The 20019-nt window shown below is 41.7% G+C and overlaps 1 protein-coding gene across 7 annotated transcripts in view; it reads right to left on the reverse strand.

Annotated features, from left to right (window-relative positions):
• Positions 1-766: 766 nt before the first annotated feature.
• LOC307176302 (uncharacterized protein) overlaps positions 767-20019 on the reverse strand; it is a 619483-nt gene continuing 600230 nt past the window's right edge. For 5 of the 7 annotated variants that reach the window (XR_013824695.1, XR_013824696.1, XR_013824697.1 and 2 more), the window contains one exon: positions 767-1165. The gene's annotated coding sequence lies outside the window, so the exon portion shown is untranslated. Of the gene's footprint in view, positions 1166-1952; positions 2038-20019 lie in introns of all 7 variants that reach the window. The other 2 variants (XR_013824694.1, XR_013824699.1) reach the window with 1 other exon arrangement.

Genomic DNA, 20019 nt, shown 5'->3' on the forward strand with positions numbered 1-20019 from the left:
CTTGGGCATCTGGGTTGCTTCTTTTCTTCATGTCTGCCTTATATAATTTTTGGCAGATTCAGCATCCATGAAGGTGGGCCATCTATGCATGACTCTGACCTTTCAACCTTTGGTCTCCTCAGCTCTAACCATTTCTTCCTCCATCGCATCTCAGCCACTTACACATGGCCACACCCTAGACTTTGCCATCTCCAGCAGTTGCCTCCTCTCCAAAATCATGATTTCACACATCCCACTTGTATACCGTTATCTCCTCTCCTACTAGTTTATTCACTCCAGCATTTGCCCGCCAGAGACTGACATCATTGATCTTAAACCCATTCACCCTTCTGCAGCTTTGTCACTATCTCTTTCTCCCCCTCTCATCCTCACTTCTCTCATCATCCGGCTTATATTTTATGGTCCATCATTAAAATTACTCCCTTGCAAAACTCCCTGTCTTCCTTTCTTTGCTCTCCTTTGGCCAATCCTGCCTAGAAAAACCCCTGGATAAGCCCAACAAGTCACTTTGTCTGAGCTTGCTCCTGAGAAGTTGAAAAAAATCACAATGTTGCTTAGAAGACTCACTTCAAACATGTGACCACGAAGTTCAGATGTGTACAGAGAATACCTATCAGAATCCTACATTCCTCTATCAAATTCACTTGATCGTTCTCTGAGATGACTGTTGTACATCTTCTCTCCCCTCACTGGCACTCCTCCCTACCAGCTGATGTTTTAGTTTCATACTTTACTAAAAAGTTAGACAAAAACAGACATTCCCTCCAATATTCCCTCTGATTACCTCCACTGATTCCACGACCCTGCCTTCATTTGTACCTTCCCTCCTATAACAACTGAAGATCGGTCTCTACTCTCCTCCAAAACAAACCATTGCTCTTGCTCTTTGGATTCACCCCTCTAACATTTTCAAATACCTCATTCTTCTAATTATCTCCACTGTCAATCTCTCCTCTGTGGGATCAATCTCCTTGGCACACAAACATCTTTTAATATCGTTTATCTTACAAGAAGCGTAAAAACCTTGACCTGAGCCTGGGGCATCTTGCCAGAGAGCTTCTCCTGGCTCCGCTGGATCCATTCTTGACCTTTCTCCACACTGCACCCTGCCTCAATGGGTTCCTTGTGTTTGGGCTTCTAGTTGGATTTAGTGACCAGGCAGCCTCTGCAGGATATTGGAGAAAGACAGGAGAGTAGGGTCAGAGTACTGACTACCCTAGAAACTGCCTTTTAAGTAGAGAGCTACCGTGCCATCCCTTGAAGTTACCATGTCCTGTATATATCTTCATAGGCAGTGCCTTTAGAAATAACCTCTCCCAGGATTAACCTAATTTGACTGTGCCGTCTATTTTCTGTTGGAACCCTGCCTGATAAGATCATCCTTTAGCTACAGCCCCATTTCTCTGATGTAACAGTATTCTTGGTTTTCTTGTATTTTCTAGATGTACCCTCTCAGTACCCTTGCTGGATACTCCTCTTCCTGAAATCTAACGACCTCTACATGTTGAAATACCCCAGGACTTTATCCTCACTCCCCTTTTCTTTCCTCTATCCCTTTTCCCTCATGACCTCATCTAGTTCATGGCGCCAGATACCATCTATATGTATTAATTATTTTCAAATTCACATCTTTAACTACAACTCACATTCTAAGGTACATACATTTATGTAACTACGGAATGGATACCTTCACTGGGAAGTCCAGTGGGCATCTCACACTTCACCTGGGCAAAATGGTACCAGTGATCTCATTCGCTTCAGTCTCCCCAACAAGTCTGCCTCTCCATAGCCTTCCCCACCTAGGATAAGACTACTACAATCCACCCAGCTTCCCAGGCCAGCAGTCATCCTGAATTTCTCTCATTTCTTATATCCCACATGCAACCCACCAGTAAGTCCGATCTCCAATATATCCTAACTGCAACTACTTTTCACCATCTTCACTGCAATACCTGGAGTCCAACATGCCATCTCCTCTCTTCCAGGCTCCTGAAACAGCTTCAACCTCTTCAACCTCTGTGCAATGCAGCATAGATCCTGGGTGTAACACGGATTGCTAAAGGCAGTGTGTGGTAGGCAGAATTCTAAGATGACCCCCATTAACCCTTGCCCGTTGCTGATCCTTTCCTATTGAGTGTGAGCTGAACTTGTGAGAATGATGATATATAGCAAAATGAACTTAACAGTTATAATCAGGATCCTTATCTTTTGAATTAATCAAAAGGGAGATTATTCAGGTGGGTCTGACCCACCTGAATAAAGGGCTCTGACAAGAGCCCTTTAAATCTCGGTCTAGAGGTTAGGGACAAAGTCAGATTCAAAGCATGAGAATTATTTAACATAATGGAGGCTTTGTTGTTGTCTTTTAAGATGGATGGTACACGTAGCAAGGAACGTGATTGCCTTCTAGTTGCTGAGAGTGGCCCTCACGTGACAGCCGGCTAAGAAATGGGAACCTCAGTCCGATAGCAGCAAGGGACTGAGCTCTGCCGAAGTCTAAATGAGCTTTTGGAAGAGAACCCCAGCTCCAGATGAGATGAGCTTGGCCGCACCGTGACTTTGCCTTTGTGAGACCCTAAACACAGAACCCAGCCAGGCCACACACAGACTTCTGACCCACATAAACTGGGAGCTAACGGAGTTGTTCTAAACTGCTAAATTTGTGTCCATTTGTCATGCAGCAATAGGAAACTAATACACACTATTCTTCTACCTAGAGTTTCAGAGTAATTAGAAATATAAAATAATCTCACTGGGGGCTTTTTGGCACCTGGAAGGACTTCACTGTGGACTGGCAGAATACTGTAAACCCTCATTTATGGGAGTCTCCCAGAAAAATGGGGATTCATGAAAAGTTGTATTCACTGACTATCCCCAATCTGATAAATCCTGGTAACATTTGTTAACTATGCAATCATTACACGTATTAATCATGCAGGGGACAGATACCACCCTCACCTCAGGTAATGGGGAAGAGTTTTGTAAAGTGACTCTATGCAAAGGTTTGGAGAAACAGACATGAAAGAGTGCAGTATCCCGAGGGTTAGCAATAGCAGTGAGCTGTCAGTATCCCCAGGTCTGGAGAGCAATTCCCTGCACCCAGAGAGAGGAGCTGAATGGAGAAGGCTGCTTCAGTAGAGAAACGGAGCCATCAGAGCAGAGAGCAGTGGGCATGGGTGCGGTAGTGGCTGGGACTCAGTAGCCTGAGCTCCCTTCCTCTGTCCACTGACCTCTGGCAGCTCACAACCAGAAGTCAGAGGGTGACGAGCTTGCATCCACATTGGCCAGGTTAGCAGGATGGACAAGTGTACAGAATGAATCTAGAGGGGCAGACAGAGAGTAGCTGATGGATGAATTAAGCTCTCATTTCTACACAAGATGCATGCCTCAGAAAGCTAGTTTTTGCCACGTCTCCCACTTGGTCTCCCGTGACTTCTGCAGGCAGTACTAGATCCAGGACACCGTCTTTGTCAGCCTGTGACACAGAGAACTGCACATGTCGGACTGAGAATGTCCCAATGTCCTTTTCCCTTGGAGGATATTCCTGGAAGACTCTGGCAGGCCCTGTTTATCATGTTCCTGAGAGTTGAAATTGTAGTTAATTTTTCTTTTTAGAGAGTTTTGGATAGTTTGTTTATATATTTTTTTCCTTCCCACTCTTCTTGTCATTGTCCTGTTCCAGGTCTCCATAAGAGAACTTCTTGGAAATTCAAGATTACGAGAGTTGGGGAGGTGTTGAACACAAGTTGGTGGAACATAATATGAGAATTTAAAGTCTCATGTTAAAATTAAATATTAAATATGAGAATTAAAATTGTCATTAACTCTTCTGCTAGGTCCATAAACAAGTGAATTAAGCTCTATTCAGAATTAACACTCAAACCCCCTTTAAGTATGTTCAACTTTGTTTTCTGTACCTGTAGATTGAGTTAACCCCACCTTAGCAACTGAATATTATATTTTCATTCATTCAATAACTATATTTTAAATACCTATTTTTTGCCTGTTCTCTGTTACATTGGAGTGGTGTTGGGTAATGGTATATCAAGAAAGGGGAGAAACATGGTTTCTGTCCTCAGACAGTTTACTAAAAACCTGGTGTCTCCTAGGTTCTGGATTACTAATTTTCCTGACAATGCACAGCTAATTCTGGGACTTCTCTCCTGAAATACATTAACAAGAATGATAATAAGAGTTAATATTTAGCGAGCATTTTCTCTATGCCAGAAACTCTATTAAGCACCCTATATTTCATTTTCTTTTTAAAATTCAAATAATTCATATAGATAGTTTAAACATTCATGTAACACTATAGGCTTATAAAACTCAGGGGCCACTATTTTTAAAATCACCTGACCAGGTCCTCTATTTATCTCCTTATTTCCTGATAACAAGTTTATATTATCATTTCTTAATTTTTCAATTTTAGATTATATATCTTTGGCCTCCAATCTGGAAGATAAGGAATTAGGTCTCTTAAATGCCACAGCACTAAACCCCTCTCCTGGTTCTGCTATACCAAAATCCAGTGTTTAAATTTGTATATATGATATATTCTTCATGGGTGAGCCACCGTGTGCTATTATGACATTTTCTCTCTTTTCTCTTTCTTTTCATGTTGGTGTGCATTACTGGAGATAAAAATTGCCCTACATTTTCATTTGTTCCATGTAACCATCACAAATTCATCCACAAACTTCCTTCCAGGTGGCAAAACTCTGCATATTATTGTCAAATGCATTAAGTAATATGTCAGTTAAATTTTTTTCCCTTGGAGACGTCCTCCTGGAGCCTTTTTTCTCCTGATTCAGTCTCATCGTGTTGCTTTCCATGCTGGCTACATCAGTGACCTTGGAGCTTGTCTTTAACATCATCTTAGAATTATCTCCACCACCCACCCCCCGCCCCCCGCCCAGGCTGTTTCTCCTGTTTCCTCCATCTTTTTCCCTGGCTGACTTTCTCACTTTGATGGAGTATGGCTTCCAACAGCTTACTGAGTAAGGTGGTCTGGTAGGCAATATTTTGAGACCTTGAATGTCTAAAAATATCTTTATCTCCTTAAACACTTGACTGATAGTTTAGAGGGTTTTGGGATCCTAGGTTGGAAATCACATTTGCTCTGGTGTTTGAAGATATTATTCCATTGCCTTGCAGTCTTGAATGTTGTTGTTAAACCCAATGTCATTCTAATTCCTCATCCCTTTTGGGTGATTTTTCATTCTTTTATTGCTGCTAACTGGACTTTTCTGTGCTAATATTCTTAGAAGAATGATCTCACTCACTCCTCACACCAGCTATGAGACAGGTACTGTTATTGCCACCTTCTTAAAGGTGAAGAAATGAGACAGAGAGACGTCAGGCTAATATCCATCAAGTAGGTGCGACAACTGACATTTAAACCTGGACCAGTTCTGACTTCATCACCTGTGCTCTCATTATGATGTCCTAAGACTCTGCATGGAATTCAGGTTTAACACCATGCTTTGTCTAAGGCCATTTCAGTTCAGTTTGGACCCTCCCCTGGGTCCAAGTCGACTGCTGGGGCAGAGCTTATGCCCAGTCAATGCCTGGCTCCCCTCATGTCTCCTATTCACCACTCTGCTGTCTCAGTATTCATTGGGGCCCACTGTGTGGTGACCACGACGTCCCTGGAAACGGACTCCGTTCAGAATCTGTGTTTTCCACCTTTTAACAAGCTCTCTTTTCAGACCTCTGATATTTGAAAATGCAGGAGTCATGCTTACAGTATTTTCCTTGAGCTGTATTTGTGTTTCATATTTCTGCCACATTCTATAAGCGGACCGTATTTACGCTTCAGTGATCTGTTGTCTTTTCCTTAGCTATAGATCATGCTTTTTCTTAATTTGACACACATTCAAACAACCTGAGATGAATTTTTAAAAATGCCTCTTCATTTTACTCATGGGTCTCTAGCTCACATTTATATCTTGAGTTATGAAGGATCATATTTAAGTACATATGGAAGGAAAGAGTGTCACTGTCAGGAAGTGTAAAAAGCAATCCAGGATCTACCAGCTACTTGCTGTTGACCTTGGGTAATTCATCCAACCTCTCTGAGTCGTAGCTTCCTCATCTCAACAGTGGGTTAATTAGCCCTATCCTCCCTGCTGTTATGTCTCAGGGAAAAATGAAAAAAAAATATGGGAAAATATCCTGAAATTCTACAGTAGTCTTTGTCACACTGTCATACATGTACAAGCATTAAAATTTTGACCAAATCCACATTATAACTACACTATTTAGTAAATACCTTTGAATTCAGCTTACTTTTTGTCTTAACTTACATACATTTATTTATAAAGGGAAATTAGTGGAAAGGAAATAGAGAGAGAGAGAAATGTAGGATGGATCATGGCCCAGAGAGAAAGAGTTGCTCAATGTATGTTCTAGAGAAGAACAGACAGGAGTGAATCTCTGACTTAGGGACCAATTTTCCACTGTATTGGATCAAAAGGTGGGATGAGTAAGGATGAGGGAGACCTGAGGCAGTGGGTTGACCCACTGAAGGAAGCGAAATCTAACCCGAAAGGGGAGATTGAGGAAGGGAGGGACAGGGACTGAGAGGTGTGGGGTGTCTGTGGCTTATGGCTGAGTGATAAGATGAGGCAGTGTTGGTAGGAAGAGGCCTTGACTGAGGAAGAAGAGTTAGGGGTTTAAAGAAAAGTTTGGTTAAAGGAGGTCATATAAAGGTCAAGGTTGAGGGACTGGGGGAACCTGAGGAAACCTAATGCTGGTTTGGTAATGAGGGGGTGTTGAGAGAGTTAAGGGAAGGGGTGCTGATGAGGGGTGGTGAGGGATGCTGAATAGGACTTAAGAAATCGAAGTTGCCATGGTGATGCTACAGCAGGATAAGCCAGGGTACCTGTTTGGAAGTGGGCAGGTTATTGAGGAGAGGTGGTAATGGAATATGTGTCCTCATTATTTCAAGTTTCATAGGTTTTCTTCCTGGGACTGGACTCTAAGAGCAGGGGTGGCCATGAACAAGTGCTAAAAACACGCAATGTATCACACATGTCCTACGTTAAATTGTTTTGTATATTCGATACTACCATAGGTATATGTACCACACTCAGGAAATACCTCTTTTAAGCATTCCCCAAATATTTGGAATTATTTATAATTAGCTCTTCAAACACACTTTGACTTTGCCATTCTCCTCCATTCTTCCCTGGTAGACATATCCTGGTATCTAGCAACTCAAAATGATCCCATGGGCGCAGTTGCCTAAGTATCGATATGGTGGCTCAGGGGGCAGGTAGAGGATTGGCCTTGGTAAAGTTATAAACTTGTTGAAGTTCAAACTCAGAATACCTTTTAACATCTGGTAATCGGAAATCCTCCCCCCTTTGGATTTTCATTTGGGCCTTTCTCAAAAAAGTGAAAAGTTCTTGTTCTCACAACTTTGGCTTAGATAGGAGAAGGTTTGAAATAAATGCAGTGGAAACAGTTACATCATAAACTATTTCAAGACCTGTCCTAAAATGGGAACTCTGGGAAATAGCTCGGTGCTCCATCTTGCTGGATTCCTACACTGGAAAGCTGAGGACAAAAGAGGATTAAGTGTCCTAAGCATTATCTTGGGATTTGCGTTTCATGCCTGGGAGGCCCACGTCCACAGTTCTGCCCAAGCACAGGAAGATAGCCCCAGCTCTAAGCCTGACCTATACATCTCTGGCTAGAGCAGGGTCACGTAACAGGACATTGGTCATGGATGATTCTGAGCTGTTGTATCAACAGGGGGAAACAATGAGAACATGGTTTAACAAGAGAGAAAAAAAACACTCCTGCAACTCTCCCTATTTTCCCCTTTTTTCCTTCCCTTCCTTTCCTTCTCCCAAGGCTAAGATTTAAATTTAAATTTGGGCTCCTTTGCAGAATCCTGTAAAAGTCTGCTTATTTAATATAAACCTAACCACTGTGCTTTTGCATATCCATGATCAGTGCTTGGGCTGAGATGGTAAGGTTCTGAGGCTGGAGGGGAGGTCAAAAGTCATCAAATTCAGTCCCCTCGCTTTGAAATGAGAAACTTACAGGCCAGAGGGGTGCAATAACGTGCCCAAGGTCACCCAAATGGTTTGCAGCAGCATCAAGCCTGGGTTGCAGTTCCTTCCCTCCATCTGTTGTAAATCCTCTTGGACAGGCTTTGTGGCAAACTACCAGGGAAGCTTATTGGAAAGCAGTTAAGAACGTTAGACCGTCTGCAGATGTGATTTTAAAGGTTATTTATTTGTTTTACTGCGAATCATGACTTCCCCTCCATCCGTCTTCTTGTTCCAGGGCCAGATTCTGCCCTTTGATGTTCTTTGTGGCATTCTCGTTGCCTTTGGCCTGAATCAGAAGTAGGGCTTGACCCAAAGCTACTGGTGCCTTTATTTGCCCTCAGAGGACTTCCCCTCCCCCCAGGAGGCTCTGAAAAATCGGCTTCTTAGAATTACTTTCTACACAAGATGTGTTTTGCTGTGTTTGTGTCATAGAATCTCGGAGCTGGAGGAGACCTCTAAGGTCATTAATCCAACCCCCAACCCAGTTCAGGTATGTCTTCCAAAAATTTCCTGGCATATGGTCACACAGTCTTATGACTGGGAGGTACATTGGGGACCAAAGAATATCTTGGTTTCTCTTTGTAGGTAAAGAAGCTGAGATTCAGAGAGGTGAAGTCATTCATCCCCACGCAGGCAGAGGAGCTAGAATTGTAATTCTGGCTTCTGACCCTGAGTCTGTAGCTCTGTCTATTGTGTCATGCTCCCCTTGATTAAATGCTTCCAATAATTGTTCAGTGAGTCATCTGTGTATTAATTTGTTAATCATCATTAACGTACTAAGCCCTTATTTTGCCCAGTACTAATAGTTTAGGCAGATTGACAGTGCAGCAAGAAGAAAAACCCATACCTTGATGTCTTTATTCCCTAAGACAGTCATTCTTTTGGAGGTTGTACTAGTTTTCTTATGCTGCTATCACAAATTATCACATACTTGGCATTAGACAACACAAATTTCTTATCTACGGTTCTGGAGATCAGAAGCCTGAAATGAGTCTCACTGGGTTAAAATCAAGGTGTTGGCAGAACTGTGTCCCTTCTGGAGGCTGTAGGGGAGAACCTGTTTCCTTGCATTTTCTAGCTTCTAGAAACTGCCTCCACTCACTGGCTCTTGGCATGATCCCTCTCTCCATCTTCAAAGTGCATCACCCAATTCTGACCCTTTCTCTTTTGCCTCCCTGTCTCCTTTATAAGGCTCTTGTGATTACATTCAGCCCACCTGGATAATCCAGGCTAACCTCTCCAGCTCAAGATCCATAATTTAATCACATCCGCAAACTCCCTTTTGCCATGTGAGGTAACACAGTCATAGGTTTGTAGGATTAGGATACAGCCAAATGTGGAGGACTATTATTCTTCCTACCACAAGTCACACACAAAGCAGTCCAGAGATGTCACCAATAGATACGAAAAAGGGAAGTCTTTGTGGAGAACTGATCCTTGAGCCAAGTTGTCAGGGATGCGAGAAGTTCGCCTGCCAGGACAGGTGACATTGAGTGTGACAAGTTGAAACAATAGTATGTTTAAAGCTGCCCAGATATGACACTGAGCACATCGCACTTCTAAGGACTGCCGGGTCGCTCAGTTTTCCCTATGAAAATCTCAACAACTTGCACACATAAGCCAATTAGGATTAGAGATGCAATGTGATAACCCAACTAACTCAAGGTAGTGTTGTAAAAGGTGCATATTTTCATAAAGATTGAAAGAGGAGGGATATAATGAGAGAAGGAGGTTTGCATTTCAAGTCTGTTGTTGAGGGACTTGGATAATCAGAAAGGGTCAGGTGGTCGGGACCGACCAAGTAGATTGACTAGAGAGAGAGAGAGAGAGAGAGAGGAGAAGCCTAAAGGATAAGAAATAGTTATTTTAAGAAAAGGGAGCATCTACAGCAAATACAATCTTTTTTGGGTTTCGACTATGTGATTTCACAAATCATACATGTTCACTGTTGCCAACCAAACCCTAGAAACTGCTTGGTTTTGATACATCCAACAATGATTCTCAAACTTCATCATTATTTGAAAAATAATTATTTGAAAAATCAGTTATTTGAAAAATCCCTTTGGGTGGTCTTCGGCTATACTTAATCATTTTGACTTTTGCTCAGTTCACGGCAAAGAAAATAAACAGATTGAAAAGAATTTTTTTCAATTTTTCTCTCATAATTCTTTTTAGCTTCCTTCAACTTTCCTGCTAGCAAGTACATCCCCAAATGAATGGATGGTAATAAATGGAAAAATGCAGATTTAGTGCTAGGTTTTGGGATGTGAAGAACCACAATATGTACGAAAGAGTCCTATTTCTGATTTGCTGTGAATAGATGTGCCCATAATTCTTTGGGCCCCACAAAGGACATCACGATTCCCACGTGTTCTGTTATCACAATTTAGATGACTACTATATTTTTATCAGCAAGTAGTTATTGGTACTAATTATGTTCCAGGTTGTCAAACAATCAAGGGATTTGAGAACATAGAAAATACTCTGAAAATACAGTTTCAGATCTGGGACCTAGAGACAAATTAGATGAGGTTAATTTTTTCAGCATCCTCCAATTTACTACGAAGTGATTTACTTTATCCTTTATCTCCTTTAATTCTCTAGCCCAATTGTGTACAAAAAGAACCAAGAAGAATGCAGAGCACACGGTAGTAGTTCAGTCAATGATTATGGAATAAAGAAGGAAGAAAATGAAGGCAAGAGCTTGCAGTAAGTTGTGCAGAATCACAGAGCTACTACGGACAGAGCTGAACTTGAAGTCATGTCTAACTAGTTCCAAAGTCTTTGCAGTTTGCACCCCAAAAAGCTGCTGATGCCTGGAGAAAAATAATGGCTAATATTTACTAAATGTTTACTGTGTGTCAGATACTGTTCTAACTTCTTCACATACATTAAATGATTTCTTCCCGCTGGAAAAAAACAAAAACCTTTGTGGTAGATACTATTAATAGTATCCCCATTTTCCAGATCAAGTTACAGAGACTTTGAGAGTTATGGAATTTTTCCAAGATTCTAAATTTTGTAAATTATTGAGAGGAAGTTGGACACAGGCAGACTTACTCCAGAGCCGTCCTTGTTATTCAGAGTGAAACTGGCTTATGAAACAAGGACTACAGAAGTGTTAAGAGTGAGGGCACAGCCAGCTTGATGAGTGGAGAATGGTGGTCATAGACAATCTGAGTTGGAAAGCATTTTAGTGGTCACATCCCACCCAAACCCGCTTATCTGGTAGCTTAAAACCATGTTCAGTGGAGCCTTAAATATCTCCTAATGGCACCTCAGGCCTCCTGCAGAGTCCAAGGGTACATCAGTTATGCTCTTGCCCATCCTGGTTTTCCTTTTGTCTGCTATACATTTTATGCTTTTCTATATGGATTAATTTGAATAATGGTTCTCTAGCTTTAAAAGCTTGAAAGTCTCTCTCCTATTTATGACATTTGGGTGTGGTCATCCAGCCATCCTTCAATACTTCCACTAGTGTGGAATTTATTACTTAGTAAGGTTGTTTATTCCAATTTCTGATATATTGGAAAGCTCTTTGCTTTATAAGCCAAATTTTATCTCCATATAAGACCCATATTTCCAAAGCAAATAGCATTCATTTGATGGCCTAAAGTGTGGTCTATCTTGATGAATTTTCCATGCTGTTGTACTCTGCTGTTGTTGAGTGGAATGTTCTATAAATGTCAACTGGGTAAAGCTGGCTGATAGCGTTGTACAGCTCTTGTGTATCTTTATTGATTTCTTGAACACTTGTCCTAGCAATTAATGACACAGAGGCATTGAAGGCTCCAACTTTAATTGTGGATTTGTCTATTTCTCCTTTCAGTTCTATCAGTTTTTATTTCACTTATTTGGAAGCTCTATTACAGGTGCATAAACATTTAGGCTTTTTTTGTCATCTTGGAGAATTGATCACTTTGTCATCATGTAACGCCTGTTTTTTCAACCCCTGGTGATATTCCTTATTCTGATCTTTGATATTAATATAGATACTCCAACTTTTTAAAATTAGTGTTTGCATGTTATATATTTTTTTTCATCCTTCCACTTTAAACGATTCTGTTTTTCTATCTAAAATGTAGAAAACATACATTGGGTCTTGCTTTTCTTTATCCAGTTTGATAATCTGTCTTTTAATTTGTGTGTTTAGATCATTTATAGTTACTCTAATTATGTGAGATGGTATGATTAATATTTACCATCTTGCTGGTTGTTTTCTACTTGCTCATGTCTTTTTTACCCCCTATTTTCTACTTTCTTTTAAATTGAGAAATTTTAAATGATCCTATTTTTGCCTCCACTATTGCTTTATTTTTGCTATTTCTTTTAAAAAATACTTTTCGTGGTTACACTAGAGTTTGTAATATACATTTTTAGCTAATCTGCATCTACGTTCAAATTATATGATGCCACTTCAAGTGTAGTGTAAGTACCTTAAACACACTATGCTCTTCGTTCCTCCCGCCCATCCTTTGTGCTGCTGTTGTCAGGTATTTCACTCTTACACATTCTACATATACACAATGTATTGCTATTTGTTATATACTTTATATATTTTTTTATATACTTTAAAATACTTTAAAAAGAAAAAATGAGCTTTATATTTACCTTTATTTATTCCAATTCCAATCCTTTTCCCTTCTTTATGCAGACCCCAATTTCTATCTGATGTACTCCTTCTGCCTAGAGAATTAATTTCATTCAACATTTCTTATACTTCAAACCTGCCAGCAGTGAATACTTTCAGTTCTTATTCGACTGAAAAGGTCTTTATTACACTTTAATTTTTAAAAATATTTTCACTGGGGAAACAATTTTGGTGGACACTTTTTTTCTTTCAGCATTTAAAGATATTACTCCATTATCTTCTGACTTGCATAGCTCCTGACAAAGTGCCTTTACTCTTATTTATATGTTTCCCACCCCTCTGGCTACCTCCAAGATTTTCTCTGTCTTTGGTCTTCACAGTTTGAATATCATATGTACAGATGTGTGTGTGTGCGTATGGGTGTGCGTGTGTGCGTGTGTGTTTTGTATTTATCCTGCTTCATATTCTCTGAGCTTCCTGGATCTGTAGTTTTGTATCTTTCACTAATTTTGGAAAATTCTCATGCAGTATGTCTTCAAATATTCCTTCTGCTCTATTCTCTCTCTTTTGCATCTAGAATCTAATGACATATATGTCGGGCTCTTAATATTCTGCTACAGCTCTTGGACGACCTACTGTTTTTCACTTTGTGTTTCATATTGTGTGATTTCTCTTTATCTACCTTCAAGTTCTCTAATTCTTCAGCTGCATCAAGTTTACTGAGGAGGTCATCAAAGGTATTCTTCATCTCCATTCTAGTGTTTTCTAATTGATTCTTTCCTAAAGTTTCCATCTCCCTGCTGAAATGATCCATCTGATTGTGCGTCGTATGGATCTTTTCCACTAGACTCTTTAACATCTTAACCAATTGTTTTAAAACCCCCTGACTGACATTTTCAATGTTAGTTTTATTTCTGAGTCCAGCTCCATTGATTGCTTTGATTTTTGACAGAATGTTGTTTTATCTTGTTTCTTTGTATGCTTCGTGACATTTTATATGACAGTAGAGGCAGGTATATAATCTTTACCCCTGGAAATTGGTATGCCTTTCCTTTTGCCAGGGCTTTCAGGGAGAAGGAGTGTTGTTTTGAGTCAATCAGGTCAGGAATTGAGCTGTAAAATGTATTTACAGTTGCTATCCTTACCCTTCCTGCATCACAGGCTCAAGTTCTAGTGTTACCTTGTGTCTAGGGTGGAGGCTGGTTTGCAAGATGGTTGCCCTCAAGGTCTGCTCCACTTTCAGCTTCAAGTCTTCTCTTTTCTCTGGTTCCTTGAGGTGTTCACTTCCCGTTCTCTTGTCCTCTCTTGGCAGTAAATGGCTGCTGGTTGGTGTGAAGGCAGAGGATGTTCCCTGTTGTTCTGATTGAGACTCGGGTAGGTACTCTGTCCTTGACTCTTGGAACACAAGACTTTTGCGTGATCTTGCCCTTCCTTAAGCTGTAAGGGACCTCTTGGTTTGGGTCCCGGATATATTCCTGCCCTTCATCCAGGGATAGAGGGTCCTTTTTGTTTCCTTTCCCAGCTGCAGTGAGTCTTCACCACTGTCCAAAGCCAATACTCTTTATTGCTCTTTCCTACAAGCTTAATGTTTTTATTCTGTAAGGTAGGGTAGATGGATCTAGGAAGGGCTCATGCCTTTCCCACGGTGGCTGCTGGCTGATTCTCGGAGGCCTGTGCCATGAGGAAGACTTTCTTGGGATTCTCACCCTGCCTCCAATCACTCCTGTGAGCACCTGATGAGGTCTGTTGAGGACAGCCAGTTAGTGGGTGGGAATTACCATGGTGCCAGGGGTTCTGTAATCTCACATTAGCCCACACTTGGCCTCTAGCAATTTGTTAAAGTTTTAGCTGAATTCTTATTAACAGCTGCTATGGCTCCTGGTAGCATTTGTCCTCAGTAAGCAACTGTTCATGCCCTGGCTTTTCTTGAAGGCATCTTCCTTTCTTTTGATTTGGGGTTAGTCGGTTGTCCTGTGACCTCAGTACCCTGGTTCAAAAGACATTGTGAATTTGCAAATCTTTCAGCATTGTGTTTGTAGTACTTGTGGCAATGCCACTCTTTCCCACTTTCTACATCCTAAGTAGATGCCAAAAGTCTTTCACAGCATTCTTCTGGAGGAAGTCACAGACACAAATGAGAGCTTTACTTTGGGCTTTCTCTCTGTCATTCATGGAGTTGAATTCAATAAGCACTTTTGGGCATCTGGAACGCCCAAATCTTACCATCAAACAGTTCATAGTCTACTACGAGTGATAAATGCAACAACAGATAATTTCTGAATAGCACATAGGTGCTAAGGTAAGGGTAATCTGTGCTAGCAAATAAGGGGGGTGGTAAATGAGGCACAACCCAGGTAAGAGACAAAGGAGCTGTCCTAGGGGAGATGACGCCTACATTAGTTCTTAAAATAAAAACATTTTCCCAGTGTAGAAAGCTGGGTAAGGCCTTCTAGGCAGAAGGAGCAGAATGGTCTGAATTATAGAGTTAGCATAATTTGTGCCTGAAAAAGATGAAATGAAATATTCCTGAGTCCTATGCATAGAAATGTTGATACAGTTACTCCAGGGCAAGGCTCAGGAATGTGCACAGGACGTCCGGAGGACTCTGATCTATCAGCCCAGTGTGGGAAGCCCCGCTTGCTTTTCAGGCTTCATTTGCCCTCCTTGGTTATCATATTCAGCCTCTTAGTTTCCGCTCTTCACCTGAGAGTAAGATAGTGGAAGGCTACATTCCAGGGGATGAGCATGGAGAATACTGGAGAATACAGAACACTGGCTTTTCAGTCGGGTTTAAATCCCAGCTGTGGCACTAGGTCACACTTGGCTGATTTTAGTTTTCCTCATTTTTTTTTTTTTTTTTTTTTTGCGGTACGCGGGCCTCTCACTGTTGTGGCCTCTCCCGTTGTGGAGCACAGGCTCCGGACGCGCAGGCTCAGCGGCCATGGCTCACGGGCCCAGCCGCTCTGCAGCATGTGGGATCTTCCCAGACCGGGGCACGAACCCGTGTCCCCTGCATCGGCAGGCGGACTCCCAACCACTGCGCCACCAGGGAAACCCAGTTTTCCTCATTTTTAAATGGGAAGAATAATATTATCTATGATTACTATTTTACTACTAAATTAAGGCTACCATTGAAAAGACTTTTGTAATGGTCCTGGGATAAGACAATAAGGGTCTGAGAAGAAGAAAGAAAAGATGGCTCTAAGAGACATTAGGATGGCAGAATTGAAAGTTTACACTTTAGTCACTTACTCTTGCTGAAAGCTAACTATGGCAAGTACTGGGTTGGCCAAAAAGTTCATTTGACTTTTGGTAGCATCTTACAGAAAAACCTGAACGAACTTTTTGGCCAATCCAATACTATGAGAAGCATTTGCCTTACATTATCTCATTTGATCTCTGCACTGACTTTGAGATGGGTACAGTGCCATTTTACAAATGAAGAAACTGTAATTCAGAAAGTGTAAGTGACTTGCCTAACGTGACATAACTGGGAGAATGGAGTTATCATTTACTAGGATGAGAAAGACTCTAGAAGGAGCAGGTTTGGCGGTGAAGATCTGCAGCTCCATTCTGTATATGGTAACTCTGAGCTACCTGTTACACGTCAAGTGGCGATGTTAAAGAAGAGACATATCTGTGACTGTGGAGCTCGAAGGAGAGGTCTGAACTAGAAATATACATTTGGAAGTCATGAGCGTGTAGGTCAACCCAATGGGAAAGAATGACCTCCAACGTCGTGGTGAGTACAGATGAGAAAGAGAAGGGGTACAAGGTCTGAGCTCTGGATCTGGTGTTAAGAGATCAGGAAGATTAAGAGAAAAACTGGCAAAGAAGATTGAAAAGAAGTGGCACACGAGGAAGAAAGAAAACCAGGAGAGGGTGGCATCTTGGAAGACAAGTGAGAAAGAGTATATACTTGGCAAGTATTTGTCACGTGAATGAATGCTGTTTTAGACAGAATTCAAATCCAGACCTTTCTGACCCAAGAGCTTATACATTCTTATCCAATATAAACAGTAGTATACATATTCAATATAACGCAGTCAGCAAATTTTTAAAGGGCCAGATAGTAAACATTTTAGACTTTGTGGGCCAACAGGCAACATCAAGGCCAAAAATGTAAAATTGTAGCTCAAGGGGCGTAAAACAAAACAAGACAAAAACAGGCTGATGGTCCATGGCCTCAGTTTGCCGATCTCCGCGTGCACTGTATTATCCCCTTTAATTCTGGGACTATTTATTACCAAGATGATAATACTCAGGCATCGTCCTCTTAATCAGCAATCTCAGCATCATACAAAACTCTACAAAAACCCAAACAGACTCTCTTCAGCGGTACCAAAGTTTAACTTTTTTTCCTCTATATAAAGGTGGCTTGTATCTAATCCAGCAATATTATTTCTCCCGAGACACTATTTCTTGTTCCATTTTGCTTAGCTGTATAGCTGGTAAAGAAATAGAGCACGGAAGCAAGCACAGAATTTGCATGAGCGTATTTGTCATAGACTGTACGTAGCCTCTAACGTGGGTTTCTGGCTGACAGCATAATAGGAAAAAGGGTACTTCCGTCTCCTCTTGTTTGCTCTCTGAATGTCAAAGGAGACTCTGCTGAGAACTCAGTGAGGCACAGATATTTTCCCTGGGGTCACACCAAGGGTGTCATTATGATGCATTACTCCAGCATATGAACTCTGCCCACAGAAGCACTGTTTTTAGGAAGATAAAGTTCAAACTTGGTAACACTGCTTTCTATTTTTGCTAACTTTCTTTCTCTCCCCAATCAATCCTAATGACCTAAAATCATTACTGCGTTTACTCTCCTCTTCTGCAGTGCCTTCTACCCACGCTCTCTATAACCCCCTAAATCCTAGAACCATGGGATCCATTCGTGCATGGATGGCGCTTCCTAGATCCCCAGGCTATTTGTGTTTCCTCAAAAATGTTTTCTTCCTCAATGCTACTCTCGCCTAAACAGTTGTACGAGGGCCCATCAACCCATTGAGAAAAAGCAGCAACACACACTCCTAATTCACCTCTCAGGGCATGTGAATTTGCAGATATTTCCAATCAATCATGAAGTGATTGCTACGAGAAATTCTCCCAGAGGTCAACCCACCTTCTTGGAATTAATCCTATTTAAAAAACCAGTTTAATTATCATAACCAACCACCTTTGCTGACCAGCCTCTGAATACAGAGGGTGGTCAAGGGTGCTAACCTCCTGGGCACAGGTGACAGGCCAGGCCTTGTCCGCTCATTTCTTGGGTCTTTCTGCAGCTATATTGTACCTATGCTTGCCTTGGAATTGGGAATGAGATCTTTCTCCCCTCCCTCTCCTCTTGTTGCCTGGCCGATGGGGCAGGCCTGGGAGTGCTCAAGGCTGCACAAAACTTCTTCAGTCACTACTTTCTTTAAGAAAACCCTTTTTTTTCTTTCTTCTTGGTTCCTTAAGGTTTCTTTTGCTCAGATTCCTCATGACCAATTCATCTGAGATTTGTTATTTGTCCTGAAACCTTTGGGACTTAAGGAAAATGCTTTGTAAACTATGAGATCTGTAAATTTGTAACTTTTCTCCCTCAGGACCCAGAACTGTGCTTGGAACAAAGTAAATAATCAGAGAATGTATCTTAAGTTACCCTAAGGAGGTGGCTTATTAATATCATCTCCTTGGTAGATTTGAAACAAACCAGAAAGAGGTGGGAAAGCCAGTTTAAAGCCCTGAATAATCGATTGTAAACTCCCTGTAGGCAGGGGATGAATGTTTTCTGACCCAGTAAATGGTGTCTACAGAGCTTGGCTTGCTGTGTTGGCTGTGGGAATGAAACAGAAAGAGACATCTCGAGAAATACAGTGGAGAAAGCAATGCCAAGCAGGGAGCTGGCCTCGGTGGACCAAGATCCTGGAAGGATCAAACCGAACTCCAGATTGTTGGTCTAAAGACTGGCAATCAAAGTGATAGTCAAAAGTCACAGGTTCTAGGTCTGCTTTCCTCTCTTCTGTGATGCTGCTGGGCCAGCCACTTCTATCTCTTGACCTCAGCTTCCCCATCTTCAAAACAGATATAAAAGTCCTCTGCACAGAGTTATTGCAAGAATTATTATTACTATTGTTATTTTGCCTGATAACAACTCTCTTTAGGACTGACAAATATGGAAACTTCTTGCCAAAAGGCAAACTGAGAGGTAAGCTAAATTTGCTGGGAGAGGAGAAGGGCCATTCTTGGAACTCTGAATCCACAGTGTGTGCAAGGCTTGTCCCTGTGGGACCTGAGGGCTGGTAACATGTACAAAAGAGCATTGTCTTCTCCAAATCTGCTTGTAATCTTGCATAGGCTCGTGTGTCACTTTAAAGGGTTAACAGGAAACGAGATATCATCTTGTCAGCCTTCCTGATCTCTTCCAGCTGGAAGTCATCAGGCTCAGCTCTGAGCACCCACAGCGCCCCATCTGTCCTCTTCTTGTAGCGCCTTTCCCTGCAAAGTCTGGATATTAGTGCACGCAGCTTGTGTCCTCCCTAGAAGGTAAGCCACATGCAGGCAGGAGCCATGGCTTGGTTACGGATCATCAATTCTGCAGAGTCCTGCCAACATGTCTCTCAATAAGAGAAATTCAGGAACTGCTTGTGGAGTAGATGGGCGGGTGGATGGACTAACGGAGGGACAGAGGGACCATCAGTCTCATTCAGTTCTGAATCCTGGGCCTCACACACAGCTTCGGCGTGTGATGGACAGTAAACACACGCCTACTCGTGCAGCGGACAGAAAGAGGCCCAGTCAGTCTTGTTCTCACTGATTCTCTAGGGCCTATAGCACAGGGCCTGGCACGTCGCAGACACTTCAGAAGTAGCTCTGACTGGCTTACTGTGTTTCTGAACTGCAAGAAACCAACTATCATAGAAAGAGGTGTTTTCAAGGTGGTTTCTTTTAATGCATTCTCCAAAAGAGAATAACACTAGGGTTAGTATACATCACATACTTTTTCCTGAACCTCCAGTCTGTGGCCTAGAGCAGGGGTTGGCAAACGACAGCCCACAGGCCAAATCCGGTCCACTGCCACCTGCTTTTGTAAATAAAGTTTTATTGGAACATGCTCATGCGTATTCGTTCACATATTGTCTACACAGTGAGAGTTGCAGTGGAGACCATCTGACTTGCAAAGCAGAAAATGTTTATTCTCTTGCTCTCTATAGAAAAAGTCTGCCAACCTCTATTATAAAGAACTGGTTATCATAACCCAGAGAGTTATCCTGCTCATGAGCTGCTGTTGGCCCACGAACTAATAGTAAGTGGCTGGTATTCTTGGGTCTTTACTATGAGAGGAAAGGCCCTAATGTGTTGCCTTCTTGGGAGCAGTGCCAAGTGACT

Source organism: Stenella coeruleoalba (assembly GCF_951394435.1).
Source record: "Stenella coeruleoalba genome assembly, chromosome: 17".
Classification (NCBI taxonomy): domain Eukaryota; kingdom Metazoa; phylum Chordata; class Mammalia; order Artiodactyla; family Delphinidae; genus Stenella; species Stenella coeruleoalba.